We start from the raw sequence: 14,822 nt of genomic DNA, 5'->3' as shown, positions 1-14,822 counted from the left end.
TACAGCTGTCCTAACCATTTGAAGGCACAGACCTGTACAAATCATTCCCCAGCTCTACAATCATCAGTGTCTCCCACTGTCTCTAGGATAAAACGTAACCTCTGTGGCCCAGCCATCAAGGCTTGCCATGACCTGAATCCAACTTCCTTTTCCAGACTTTTCACATCATCACGATGGACTTGGGGGTCAGGAAACCCAAGTCAGAATTCTACCTCAGGTGCTTTACTATTTGTGTGACCTCAGACAAGTCACTTAACCTCCCCTCCCTCAGTTTCCTCATCTGGAAAATGAGACTAATAATAAATAACATCTCTCTGAGAAGGCCTAGTAAGAATCAAATGAGGTAACATAAAAAGTGTTTTGCAAACCCTAGGGGACTCCATAAGAGCTACATTACCATTATTATTATTCCCCTTCATGCATTTCATACTTTAGCTAATCTGCAAAGCTCATTCTTCCATGCTTTCATGGTTCCTTTTCCTCTCTCCATCCACTCATTTTGGCCATCTCCACCAGGCTTAGAATGTACTCCTTCCTTCATCTTTGTCTGTTGAAATCTGTCTCTTCCTTCAAGGCCAACTCGGGGGCCACATCTTCCACAAAGCCTTGTCTGGGAATGTGTTTTTGTCCTCTAGGTCCCTCCTTTGGCCTGTCACACTCGGCTTTGGATTACATTTATTTCCATATACATTGCATCTCCCGAAAGAAATAAAGTTTTATGAAGACAGGGGCTGTTTCAAGGTTGTATTTGTACCCCCAGAGCTCAGTACAGTGCCCTGGCTACAATAGGAAGTCAGTAAATCAGCAATCATTTATTAATCACCTACTATGTGCCAGGCCTTTAAGAAATGTTTAATGAATGGAATTATGAACCTAACTTCATATAAAAAAATAGATAACATAAAAGATATTGGTAAAAATGCCACATGAATAGACAAAGTGGACCCATCGTGATGGTAGAAAGGGATGACAGAAGGACCACGGGATTAGAGCTCTGGAACCCACTTGATGCCAAGAGACATGGAGGAAGATTGTCATCATGCTGGGTGGACCGTCCATGTAAAATCTCTAGGCAGGATGGCATGATGGAAAGAATAATCCTCCAAATCCAAAGATCTGGGTAGAAATGCTGGCTTTGCTGTTTGCTACCCTGGACAAGTCACTGAGAACCTCGAGGGGCCACAGTTTCCCCATGTGTAAAAGGTGGGGGTTGGGCTGGATGGCCTCTAAGGTCATTTCCAATTCTGAATCTACGATCCTGCCCAATGATCATGAGACATGGTCAAGAGTCAGCCAAGATGAGGAGGCACAGACAGATTACAGTCTGCAGTGTTACAAGGAGGACCCCATGGAGGCACATTCATAGATCATCGTTTGCTCATATTCAAGATTATTTGCAATAAAATATGTTCTCATGTATAAAGAACATTATCTGAGCATCATTTACTTGCTGTATAATTCCTTCTGGTCTGATTATCCATCCACACAAAGCTGTTACTCGTATGGGGAGAATGGGGCTTTGCCCCAGGGAGCCTTGTTTCTAAACACCGATGTGGATTCTTGCCGGATCACAAAATCACACAGACAGTTTAGACCAATAGAGGATCAGCAGGGTGGGCACACTGGCATGGAGCAGTTAAATTAACAATCATGGAGAGAAATGCAAATGAAAGCAATTCTGAAATTCCACCTTACACCTGTCATGGTGGCAAAGAGGACAAAAAGGAAAAATGACAACCATGAATTCGATTCTACAAACAGAATGTAAGCTCCTCGAGGGTCTGTTTCATTTTTTGTTTTATATATCCAGCAGTTAGCACAGTGCCTAGCATCCAGTAGGCTCTTAATAAAAGTGTGTTGGAGGCAGCTAGGTGGCGCAGTGGATAGAGCACCGGCCCTGGAGTCAGGAGGACCTGAGTTCAAATGTGACCTCAGACACATAACACTTACTAGCTGTGTGGCCCTGGGCAAGTCACTTAACCCCCATTGCCCAACCCCCAAAAAATTAAATAAATAAAATAAAAGTGTGTTGATTGACTGATTAAACACTACTTTGTTCAAAAGACAATCATTCCTACCCTCAAGAAGCTTACAACCAGATAAACAAATACAAAATAATTTTAAGAACTGTTGAGTTCTAAGGATTGGGAAGAGGGGAGAGGGAAACAGAAAACGCCTCATGTGGAAGGCAGGACCTAAACTGTGGCTTTGAAGATAGAAATTCTAAGAGATGGAAGTCAGGAAAAAGTGCATTCCAGGCACAAGGAGGATGAAAATGTCAATAAGAAAACATCTATTTATTTAATGCCCTTGGTATTTATAGAGTCAATCACCACGGGATCTAGACTTTCAGGCAAACATTATTTTTAAAGGTTACATACAATCAGAATGAAGGGAGGAAATACTGAAAGATAGATGGGGGGGTCTGGGTGAAAGCTATTAATCTCAGCATCATTGAGATGATACCTTTTAGAGGAGTCGGAGAAATGCATCTTCAACTTTCATGGAAGAACTATGGTTCTCTCACTTCCACCACAAATAAATCCTGTGGCCAATGTCAGTTATTAGGATGATTATAGAACAGATTTTTCTTGTCTTCTCACACACATCTCTGGTTGTGAGCCAGGAGAGCCCTGAGTTAACCCCCACACTTCCACCCAACCACCAGGAGCTGTTGTGAGGCAGGAAGCAATGCCCCAGCAGACCCTGGTCAATAGATTTGGGATCTAGCAGTGGGTGATTTGGAAAAGGAAGACGTAGGAAACTGTTTTAAGACTTTAGCAAAGAGGTCCTGAGACCCCAGGGAACTTCCTTGCCTGTTGCTTCTTAATCTCCTTACCCAAGACTTTTTACCTGCTTTATACCTTCATGGAATGTTGTTGTTGTTAACCACCTTGAGGATTCCTTTTTACTGGAGTTGTTGAATGTTTTTATTAAAGGAATTGTTTTTTTCTGAACCCATGGGCTCTGAGGAGCCCCTTGCACCAGACCAGAACTGGACAGCTCCCTGCCAACAATGTATGATTTAGCTGCACTCACTGTTCTTCACACACTACAAACCATCTCCTCCATGCTTTTGCAATGGCTCTACCCTGTTCCTGGAATCTTCTGCCTTCTTATTTCTACCTCTTGGAATTCCTGATTTCCTTCAAAACTCAGCTTCAAAATCCCACTTTCTACATGAAACATTTCATGAGGGGGTTAGTGCTCCCTCCCCCAAACTACCTTGTCTTCATGCTGTATATATTCTGTATATACTTCTAGAAGCATTTGATGTCTCTTTCATTAGAATGTAAGCTCCTTGAGGACAAGGGCTGATTCATTTTTGCTTTTGGATCCCTGGCTTCTAACATAGTGCCGTGTAGACACTAGGTGCTTCAAAAATGCATATTGGTTGATTGTGTCCTTTTCAATGATATGTCAAGAGTTCTGCTGGATCTTTGTTGTTGCAGCAGCATTTTCTTAACTTTTAAAGGTTTAAGTGATAGCTTTCATTTCTTACATCACAGGCTTTTCCCAGTGTCCCCTTCTCCATAGAACCTTTCCTCATCCAAAGGAAAAACCATTCCATGGAGCCATAACTAGGATGGGACAATGGGCACTTTGACCCAGGATGCTGTAATTTAGAGGATGATGGCAGCATCTGTATTCCCTTAGTAGATAAAAATAACCGAGCCTGATGCCTGGTTAGTAAACATGAGTTAAAATAAGTAGCTGCCTCTGAGGCCCTCTCCCCACCTTCTCCCTCCGGGCCTGTGGCCTCTATAGCATAGCCTCACAGTGTCTTGGGCTCTGAATCTAACTTCAATCAGAACATCAAGGTGGTTTCCCAAGGAGACCAGGGTCTCCTGAACCAGGCCCTGTGTCCCAAGAGCAAGTCTCTCTATGAGGTGGGTAAAGGAAACAGCGTTAGATTTAGAATCAAAGGATCCAAGTTTGAATCCAGATTCAGCTACCAATTGCCTGTTTGGCACATCACTGAACCTCTCTCAGCAAAAAGAGAAGATTGGGGTAAATGGCCTCTGAGTCCCACCTGACTCTAAGCCTATGATTCCATGAGGTCTTCCTCTTCCCTCTTAAACAGTTTATCTGAGGATAGTTTTCATCCTCCTCATCCCTGACCTCTCTATGATGCTTGTCAGGGATGTCACAATTAGCACTCACTACTCTGCCGTTAAGCAAAACCAACAGACAGTATGACCTCCTCTGAAGGCAAAGGCAACATTATGCATCCACAGTACCCCCCTGCCCCCATGTCTGTTCTCCAGAACTAAGACTGGTCAATACATTTAACCCGAGCTCTACCCTGAGTCTTTTCATCACACCAACACTGAATTTCCAGTGAGTCCTATCTACACTCTCGACTACTTATAGGGGAAAGATGTGAATTGTGTCCTAATGAAGTCCAGCCCTAAGGAGTTTAATGCCTCAATAGCCACTCTCTAGGCTGCTGAAAGGAGGCTGAAGTTAACCCGTTTGGGGGGTTGAAATGCTGGTCATATGTAACTAGGAAACAGCTCCTAGAATGTCTAGACAAGGAGGGAGGAAGCTAGGTTAGAAAAAAAGGTCTTTGTCTTCAAGTTCAGGCAATGTTTACAGAATTGGATGCATGTGTGCTCCCTCAATCGCTGGGTGCTATGAATGGCCTCTCTCCCACAGAAAGCCCCACATCTCTCTCAGTGAACCTTCTAGAAACATTCCTCATTAGTCATCATCTACTCTATTAAGGAAAAGATTTAGTTCAGGGCAGCATGCAAATGTCCGTCCCAATGAGATTTCAGAATTATTAATTAGTTCTTGGAATCCTGGGGTGAAATGCTTTTTCTTGCAAAACTAAATGAAACAATTATCCAGACTCCTTTCCTACTCCTTTCCCACCCACCACCCAAAAAATTACTGTATTGATTCACTTGAGAGAATTATTGGCATTCTGTTGGACTAAAACTGGAATGAGTTTCAACCCAACGAGAAACTGATTTTCTATTGTGTTTTTCCTATTGAAATGTAAATGAGCAAGTTGAGTTTTTGATGATAGAATTCTTTAAATAAAAAGAGGAACTGAGAAATCTAGCATGATGGGAAGGCAGCACCATTGAAAGAGTCCTGAATTTCAAGCCAGATGACCAGATGTGAATCCCAACTCTGCCACTTGCTACTTGTTAGACCTGGGGGCAAGTCTTTGCTGTTCAGTCCTTTCTGAGACCCCATTTGGGGTTTTCTTGGAAGAGATACTGGAGTGGTGTGTCATTTCCTTCTCCTGCTCATTTTACAGATGAGGAAAGTGAGGCAAACAGGGTGAAGTGACTTGTCTAAGGCCACACCGATAGTAAGTGTCTGGGGCTGGATTTGAATTCAGGTCTTCCTGACTCCAAGCCTTCACTCTTTCCACTGCATCACTTAGGACAAGTCATTCATATATAAAAGAAGATGACCTCTTAGGTCCTTTCCAGCTGTAGAGTGGTGAACCTCTGAACCCATATACATTCTGCTGGCTCATCAGGCCGAGCATGAAAGAAACCTGGCTGGAGAGAAGTAAGCAGGGAGAATAACAGAGCCTAACCATCACTATCCTCAAAGAGGTCCCAGTGGAACCCAGGCTGCCAGAAATGATGACTTTGGAGAGGCATCCCAGGAACAGCGGAAACCTAGTACCCCATTGCCAATTTATTACGGCTACAAATATTCATTGCCTGCGCCACGTCTTGGCATGTTCATTTGAAGACTTGTAGAGTGAGAATTCTCAAATATAACGATTTTCTCTGAGTGGCTGACTGGTCTGTCATAAGGGTCTGTGCCTGTGTTACCTGAAATCAATGAGGGATGGAGAGGTGTGGGCTAATACTTAGAGAAAAAGCTTGGAATAGTTCTTCAGTTGTAAAATGAATGCTAGTGAGCACCCATGGGGAGGAGTCGATGGGTTTCACCGCCACCTGTTCTCATTTGATCCTCACTGGGACCAAAGGCATGAGTCTCCATGCAATTGGTGATGCATTGAAGAATCCCAGTACTTCATGGCGGGACAGTATCTCAACAGCCAGCAACACATACACACAAGCAGTCCCTACCATAATAGACCTGGGGAGGGGTCATCCAGCCTTCTAGGAGAGGGCACCCACTACCTCCCCAGGCAGCCCACTCTACTTCAGGAGAGCGCTCATCAGCAAATTCTTCCCAGCATCTAGCCTAAATTTATCTCCATCAACTCCACTCATAGCCTCCCCACCTCATGATTGCCCTGCCAATATCTGAAGACAGTTATCGCCCTCCCTGCAGCCCTCACTGCTCCCCAGGCTCCTTTCCTCCATATTGGTTTATCTCTGCCAGAACTGTGATTTCCTCTGTTTAGGGAAGACCCAGTGTGGGAGCCCTTTGTGGTACGGACTGACTACTCTTCCATGACTTACAGTCTTAGGGCAGGGGTTCTTAACCTGGGATCCATAGACTTTTTTTTATATTCTGATACCTATATTTCAATATAATTGATGTCCATTGTAATCCTACGCACTTTATTTTATGCACCTAAAAATTCTAAGAAGGGGTCCATAGGCTTCTCCAGACTGCCAGAGGAGTCCATGACACGCAAAAGGTGAATAAGAACCCCAGTCTTAGAGAACTATCTTATTCCTTCCAAGCATCTTATTTGACCCAGACACACAGCTGGAGCCCAGATTTGCCCGATTCCAGTTAAATCTCTCCCACTGCAAGCTGTTTCTTTGTAACACCAAACAGTTTGCTTATTAGGGTGAACCTGTAAAAATATCTTAGACAATGATAATTTATTTATTCTTTCACTAAGCTCCACCACAGTGAATAAGCATTTATTAAGCATCTACTGTGTTCCAGGCACCACACTGGGCACACAAACAAAGGTGGGGGGGAACCTTGCCTTGAGAAGATTGGAGCGTAATGAGGGGACAAAATCTTCACAAACAGGAGTCCTCCATGGGTCCTCCATGGGCAAGCTTGGGTTCATAAGGCCACACAAGAGAGGTGCACTCTCTGGCAGGTTCCACCAAAATGGGAGGTTTTCAGGTATGGGCCAACAGAAGTCCAAGAATTGGTCTGTTAATCTGGAATAGCTCAGCACCAGGTTGGCCTCAAGGTGACAAATTTTCTGGCTGGAACAGCTCTCCAAGACCATCCGCACAAAGGGCTTGCAAACTACATCGGTTCACGCCAACACTATTAAAATTCGATCCATGCCATATTGCTCTATTTCACAGAATTGTAGAAACTCAGAGCTGGACAGGGCCTCAGAGGCCTCGAGGTCAACCTGCACCCAATCAGGATTCCCCTCTGCAGCATACCCAACAAGGGGCCACCCCACCCATGTCTGAAGGCTTCCAGTGCTGGGGAACCCACTACCTCTCACAGCATCCCATTTCTCTTTGGGTCATCTCCAATAGTTTTGAAGTTTTTCCTTAGGTTGACCTGAAATCTGCTTTCCTGTAACTTCCTGCTGCCCTCAACCCACCCCCCAGCATGCTATACTTTATACAGTTCCAGGTTTTCATTTAAAGAACTCCATAATAAAATGACACAATTTCCTCATTGATATTTCAATAGGAGAAATACAATATAGAAAATCAGTTTCTTTTTGGGTGTAATTTGCCCTGTTTTCTGTTCAGCAGGAATGCCAACGATTCTTTCATGTGAGTTGAGCAAAACAAGTCCGGTCTCTCCAGAATTCTTTAAAGAAAAGCTGGGGGATGGGAAATATAGCATAGTGGGAAGGAAGGATTGTAGAGAGAACATTGGACTTTGAGAAAGAGAACCCGGGAAGCCCTTCTACTCACTACCTGCGTGTCGCCGGCCAAGCCAGCGCTCCATATCTCAAGCTCCTCTTCTCTGAGATGAAAGGGTTGAACTGGATGGCTCCGGGCCCCTGCCAAGTCTACAGCTGCGATCTTAACTTCAGAATATTACTTTTAAAAAAGGAGAAGGGACAAATTGTCCACATATTCTCAAGAGGTTGAATCGTAAGACCCATTTTCAAGGTTATAACTGCAGAGATCATCTGACAATCCGTAAGCAAGGAGGCACTTCCATTTCGCCAGCGCTTGTCAAGAAAGCTGCTAAACACGTCTGTGTGGTTCCAGTGTTCTGTCACACATCCCAGTCTTCAGCCATTGTGTTAGATAAATACAGTACCTAAATGCACAAAATAAGATGGGTCCAGAAGGATGAAGAGCGAAAAGGCAGTCTGATTTCAGAACTGGAGAAAGGCTGCCAAGTTAGTTTTTTAACGTTCATTTCTTTAATTACTTTACTACATGAACTCCCCTTCTGGCTGCAAATGCTATTAGTGATGGAGGTGGCTGACCTGTTGCCTAGGGCTGTTTCCACCAGATGGCAGTGGAGGTGGCACAGTGCATAGAGTGTTAGACTTGATGAGGTGAAGATCTAAGTTCAAATCCAACCTCAGACACTTCCTAGCTGTGTGACTCTGAGCAAGTCACTTAACCACTGTCTGCCTCAGTTTCCTCACCTGCAAAATGGGGATAATGATAGCACCTATGTAGGTGCTATCATTATCCCCATTTTGCAGGAGGATCAAGTGAGAAATTCATTTAATTACATTGCAGAAATTAAAGCACTATATAAATACTTGCAAAGCTATTAATTACCAGATAGAATCATATCTCATCTTAATGCTAAGATGTAAGTAGTCACTGGGAAAGTTTTCCAAAAAGCTAATGGATATCTTTTGATGCTCTGAATGCCATGACCAGCCTCTTTGGTACTGCTCTCTCTAGCACAATGGACTCTGCCATGGTGAAAGCCTCTTGACAGGCCCACCAGTTGCTACATCAGGATCTCCCACATTATGTTCTCTTTGACTCTAGCCCAGGCCCATGGAGCCCACTGAGGACATTCCCATCACTGATCAGGGATGCCCTCCAACTCCAACCTGCCCCAGACCACTGCCCAGAAATCCTGCTTTTCATCCCTTGACCATCCCCATCAAACATTATCCTGAGCTCTGGTCAAGGCCTTGATAGGCTGGAGGATGCGCAGAGAAGGTGAAGAGCCATGTCAGGACATTGGACTAGATGACTGTTAGCTCTAGCTCCATGACACTGACTGCTTGAGTCCTCAGTTTGCTACATCCACTCGTGCCCCAGCCCTCACAATCAGTGAACTCCTTCCTTCATCAAAAAGCACGAACCCACCAGGCACAAGCTCTCCCATCTACCCCCTCTTCATCTCAGAATCTCTTTCCCAAAGTCCGTCCTCTCCACCTTCCCTCTCTCAGGATCGCCCCTCCTGTCTAACCGCCATCCTCCAGAGGCACACAGAACAGTTAGCCAGAAATGTGGCCCTGCTCCATTTCCTCTTGAGTCTTAACCCCAGCTTAATTTTTCTGTGGCAACTTGTATACCATTCGACTCAAATTAGGCGTGAAAAATTCAGGCTCACCCTAAAATGAATCAATCACCGTCCTAACCAAGGCTGCCTCAAGAATCATTGTAAAATCTACTGGGTTATTTATGGTGTTTACCTTTTGCTTTTATCTTGCTTTAGATGAATAGATATACTATTGTGACTCCGTTTTGGTTTCTCAGAAAAAGATCTTCTACCAAAGATACTACAAGCCCTATTTATTTTTAAAAACGAAATCTCAAAATGCACTTTCTTCCCTCCCCAAAGGCTATGACAGAGATGAATGTTTTCTGCCTCTTAGACTCCCTAACCTCCTCCAAGGCTCAGCTCAAATGCCACCTCCTACAGGAGACCTCCCATGATTTCTTCAGGCGTGAGTTCTCTCCTCCCCTCTGCACTGTCAAAATGACTTTGCATTTACTTGGTATCCAGTTCTATATACTTCTCTGTGTACGGGTTGTTTTCCACCAATAAAATGTTAAGTTCCTTGAGGGCAGGCACTGGCACAGTGCCAAGTACAAAGTAGGTGATTAATAAATGCTTTCTTGAATGTATAGATGAAAGATTAAACTCCATAGAAATCCTAAAATACAATTTAATTCAAACATTTCAAAGCGTCTACTAGGTGCTCGACTTTGTGCTATTGGAGATGATACAGACGACACAGAACAAACCAGTCCTGCCTTCAAGGATCTTAAATTCTAATTGAGGGAACATGCAACACATTTACAATATCACCACATAATATCACTTCAAGAACGAAACAGGTGAAAGAAGCAGTAAAGGCCTCTGTAGGAGGTGGTGCCCGAACTGGGCTCAGGAGGCACAAAGATTTTAAGACAGGGAGGTGAGGAAAGGAGGCATTCTGAACACTGCTCAAAGTATCCAGAATTTAAGATAAAGAAATAGCGTTTTCCTATACAGATGTTTTGATTCCCCTGACAGTTGTCTACCTGTCATCTGTCTGCCTGTCGGTCTGTCTCTGTCTTTCTCTCTGTGTCTTTGCATCTCTTCCTCTGCTCTGTCTGTATCTGTGTCTCTGTCTCTCTCTCCTTCTCTTTCTCTCTCTTTCTCTGTCTGTCTCTCTATCTCTCTCTCTCTGTCTCACTCTCTCTCTCCTTCTCTCTCTCTGTCTCTTTCTCTGTCTCTGTCTCTCTTTCTCCATCTCTCTGTCTCTCCTCTCTCTCTCTCCTTCTCTCTCTCTCTCCTTCTCTCTCTCTCCTTCTCTCTGTCTGTCTCTGTCTGTCTCTGTCTTTATGTCTGTCTGTCTCTCTCTGTCTTTGTCTCTCTCTGTCCCTGTCTCTGTCTCTGTCTCTTTCTCTCTCTCTCTCTCTCTCTCTCTCTCTTTATTAGTGTGGGGAACTCTTAGTGAGAAAACCTTCTCCACAAACGTAGATCACCAATTATTCTCTAACTAGCAATGAGCTCCCAATGCACTAAGAGCATAATCCTTCAGCCGGGATGCGTTAGTTAGAAGGCTCAAACACACATCTTATTTTCTCTCTAACTACTCCAATATGCTGTCTCTCTTGGTATCCCTCCACTATGTAAATACATGAGTTTGCCAGGTAGAATATAAGCTCACTGAGGGCAGGTTTTGCCTTTGTTTCAAAAGCGTTTTAAGCACTATGTCCCCCAAGTTGCCAACCACTAGGGTGCAAATACGAACTCGAAGCAGTTCTTGGATTATATCCCAGAACAGTGCCTGGCACACAGTAGGCATTCAAGAAATGCCTGTTTAATGTAATGGATCCTCCCAGCCTTTGGTGCTCTCTCCATATATCTATTTAAATTGAGTATATGCTGCAGTTTAAGGTAAGCTCCTTGGCAAGGTAAGGGCTATTTCTGTTTTGTTTTTGAATCCCCATTGCTGAGCAGAGAACCTGGCATACACTGTAATAGGTAGTAGGTTCAATAAATGTTTGTTGAGTTGAACTATTTAATAGCATACTTTAATCCCTCTTCCTTGAGGAAAACACGTCAAGCAGTCCAGTGATTCTTGACTGTAACTACTCTACCTGCATTCAGAGAGCTGTATGTGCTAATATCACATAACAGCCCTGTCACTCCCCAGCTCAAGAAACTTCTGGAGCTCCTGATGGCTAAAATACCAACTTCTCTATTAAATATGTTAAGCACTTTATATTCTCACCCCAGCCTATCTTTCTGGACTGATTTCACATTACTCCCCCTCACAGACTCTCCATTCCCACCTGCTGGGCCCTGGACACACAGTTCATCTCCCTTTGCACAGGCTGTCCCCCCAAGACTGAGAGGCACTTCTTTGTCACTTGGAATGTGGAACTTCCCTTCAGGGCTCAGCTCAAATGGCGTCTCCTACATGCATTTCCTGATACCTCCAATTATTAGTGTCCCCTCCCCCCTAAAAAAAACTTTGTACATGTTTTCTATTGATCTATCGGTGTGCATGTCGCAAAGAACATAAGATCCTTGAAGTCCAGGCCCATTTCCTGTTGGTCTTTTTATTCCTATTCCTGGCACATAGTAGGTATTTAATAAATATTTGTTGAATGAATCTATGGTGCCCAATCTAAATGTCTTACTTGAAAAAAGAGGCCAGACTCCATGTTAAAAAAAAAAAAAGCATAAGAACAAACAAGCATCCAATCCCATATCAATCATTCAACGAACATTTATTAGCATTTACTATGTGCGGGGCAAGCAAAAACACCCCTGTCATACAGATGCTTCTATTCTAATAGAGGAGTCAAAATATACAAAACAAAATACACAGGGAAAGACAGAGGGAAGGGAAAGAAACCTTAGAGGGGGTGGTATACAAATTGAATTCAGAAGTTATTCTTCAACAGGCCAGCAAACCAACCAACTTTTTATTCATTCAAAGAAGCCAAGCAGCTAGGCCAGTCAAATCCCACAGCACATTCCCACAGAAGACAACTTCCTTCAGCTCCTGGCCTCTCCTGGGAGGCTCACTGAGCAGCAGAATGAACACCAGCCTCCAAGTCTAAAGACCTGAATTCCAATCCTGACTCTGTTCCATGTTTGTTCTGCTACCTTGGGCAAGCCATTCCCATTCTTTAGGCCTCAGTTTCATTATCCGGAAAATGACTAGATGATCTCTAGATGATTGGACTTTCCAATTCTAATTCCTCCACATTGGAGGGTTAGTGCTTTGGAAGGGGGGAAAAATCATTAGGGCAGCCAAGACTTGATAACAATAATGAGCATTTATATATCTCTAAGCACTTGTGATGGGTTATTTCATCTGATTCTGGAATCAGCCCTGTGAAGTAGGTGACATTATTTGCCCCTTTTTCCAGATGAAGATACAGAGTCTGAGAGAGGCAGGTGTTATTATTATCCTATTTTACAAAGGAAAAAAACTGAGCCTGAGAGTGATTTAGTGACGTTCCAGGAGCCACTCAGGGTCTGAGGCAGGATTTGATTTTAATCCTCCAAACTCCAGGTTCAAACCTCGATCCACCGGACTACACACATATATACACACACTTAGCATCCCACCTATGCCTCTCCTAAAATCTGAGCCTCATTGCAAGAAGCAGCCTCTGACTTCACTGCTGAATACAGCAAGATTCTGTTGGATAGCTATTGATCTTTCCATCAGAAGCTTAATGCCATATGGAAAATATATCGATGTTGAACTGACCTTTTATCTTTAAAAAAAAACAACAACACACAACTGATTTAGCATGCTGCCATTTTGAATTGTTAAGACAGATTTCTTCCCAAAATGCTGCATCATCTGGGCAGGATAGGCACAGGCAGTCACCATATTCTCAGCAGCAAATGTAAGTCACAAAGGTATCCTGAGGCGGTTGTGAGGCTCCGGTATTTAAAAAGAAAATCCAAGGACGCTGCCGAACCCTAAATGCCAGACTCAAACCCCAAGTCAGTCTTGCCAGTGAGTGACGCCAGCATTAAAAGTGGTGTGACTGATGCTCACCCCCATTCTAAGTATGACTCGCGTTTTCAAAATCATGAAACAGAAAACTTTTTTCTTTCTTCCTTCCTCGGGCTCGGAAGGACCACAAACATCACCCCTTCATGGAGGCAGGGGCGGCCCAGGCAGCTCCCAAACTGAGGCTAGAATCTTAGATGCAAAGACAAGGAGGGCAGCGAATGAGTCACCACTCACTCAAGTGCAAACATTCAACAGGGCCCGGGAGCCGGCCCTTCAGGAGCCCCCAGCCCCAGCCCCAGGCGCCCCCCAAGGTGAAGCGAAGGGGAAGGAATGTCTGCTGCCTACTCTCTATGCGACAGCACAGCTAGAGGACCCTGGGGGCATGGGGGTGGGGGGCAGACGGCGGGAATGGCCTCCGGGCTCATTAAATCCGCTCTAAAGGGAAACTCGGCAAACGAAGCCGGGAGGGTGGCAGGCGGGCCAAGGGCACGGGCAGGAGGTCTGTAAGGGGAGACTAGGCAGCCATGTTAGAATCCTCCAGACAGGTACGGGAACTCTCGGGAAAAGGAGAGGGTGGCTGGACCGCCTGTTTGTGCCAGGCCGAACACGGGGGATGCAGAAGGGGAGCCTTCTCCCCCCAAATACTCCAGAGGACAATGGGGCGGGCAAGGAGGGCAGGAAGGATGCGGGAGGAGCAGCAGGGAAGGATGGACGGCACGCACACGGAGCGACATTTGCCCACACACTCGCAAGGATGCAACTTGGGGAGCTGCTCCTTGGAAAGAAAGAAGTGGGGGGGAGGGGCAGCGGGGTTGAAGGAGGGCCCGGGGCCCCCGCTTGGCTGTCCAGTCTCTCTCCCCCTCTAGGGTCTGACGGAGCTGCAGCACACATACCCAACCACACAGCCACGGTAGTCCGATCGTGATCTTGACTCAGGACCAAAACCTGGGTGGAAGGGATGGGGGTGGGGGGAGAACCCCGGGGAAAGAGGCTGCCCCGGCCTCCAGCTCAGAGCAAACCGAACAGGAGCCCCTGCTCGGTGCCGCGCGGGCAGCAGCCCCTGCGAGATGCTCTGCACGGAGGGCTCACCTGGCTGGACGCTCGCTCTCTCCCGGGCTCGCTGTGTCTCTGGGCTCCCCGGAGGCGGCGGCTGCTGCTGCTGCGGCGGCGGCGGCAGCCCGGGCTGCAGTGGCTGTAACAGAAACTGCCCAAGTGCCTGCCGGTGCTTCCCCGCCCCCCTCCCTGCTCTCCCACCACCCCCACCCTCAGGTAACAGCTGGCCCTAGCCCACGTGACCAGAGACCCCCACCCCCACCCCCGGGTCCCCAGACAGCTGGGGCCCCTCCCAGCCGAGGCGGAGGCTGCAGGAGCTGAGGACGGCGCGGTGGCCCCAGCGTCCGTCAGCTGCCAGCCTAGCGAGCAGCGGCAGCAGTGCGGCTGAGTGCCAGGGGGGAAGGGGCGGGGGCGGGGAGGGAGGAGCACCAAGTGGGAGAGATCTGCGGCAGCCTGGGCGGGTCCTGGGACAAAGCAGCCC

The 14,822-nt window shown here is 45.8% G+C and overlaps 1 protein-coding gene across 1 annotated transcript in view; it reads right to left on the bottom strand.

Annotated features, from left to right (window-relative positions):
* The window catches only part of LOC114050517 (secernin-1), a 63,265-nt gene extending 48,817 nt beyond the window's left edge, over positions 1-14,448 (bottom strand). Inside the window, exon 1 of the mRNA XM_027872274.1 lies at positions 14,378-14,448. The gene's annotated coding sequence lies outside the window, so the exon portion shown is untranslated. The remainder of the gene's footprint in view (positions 1-14,377) is intronic.
* Between the last annotated feature and the right edge of the window lie 374 nt (positions 14,449-14,822).

This window comes from Vombatus ursinus, unplaced genomic scaffold, assembly GCF_900497805.2.
Source record: "Vombatus ursinus unplaced genomic scaffold, bare-nosed wombat genome assembly UNPS02014799.1, whole genome shotgun sequence".
Taxonomy (NCBI): domain Eukaryota; kingdom Metazoa; phylum Chordata; class Mammalia; order Diprotodontia; family Vombatidae; genus Vombatus; species Vombatus ursinus.
This window is presented reverse-complemented; position numbering and strand designations above follow the sequence as displayed.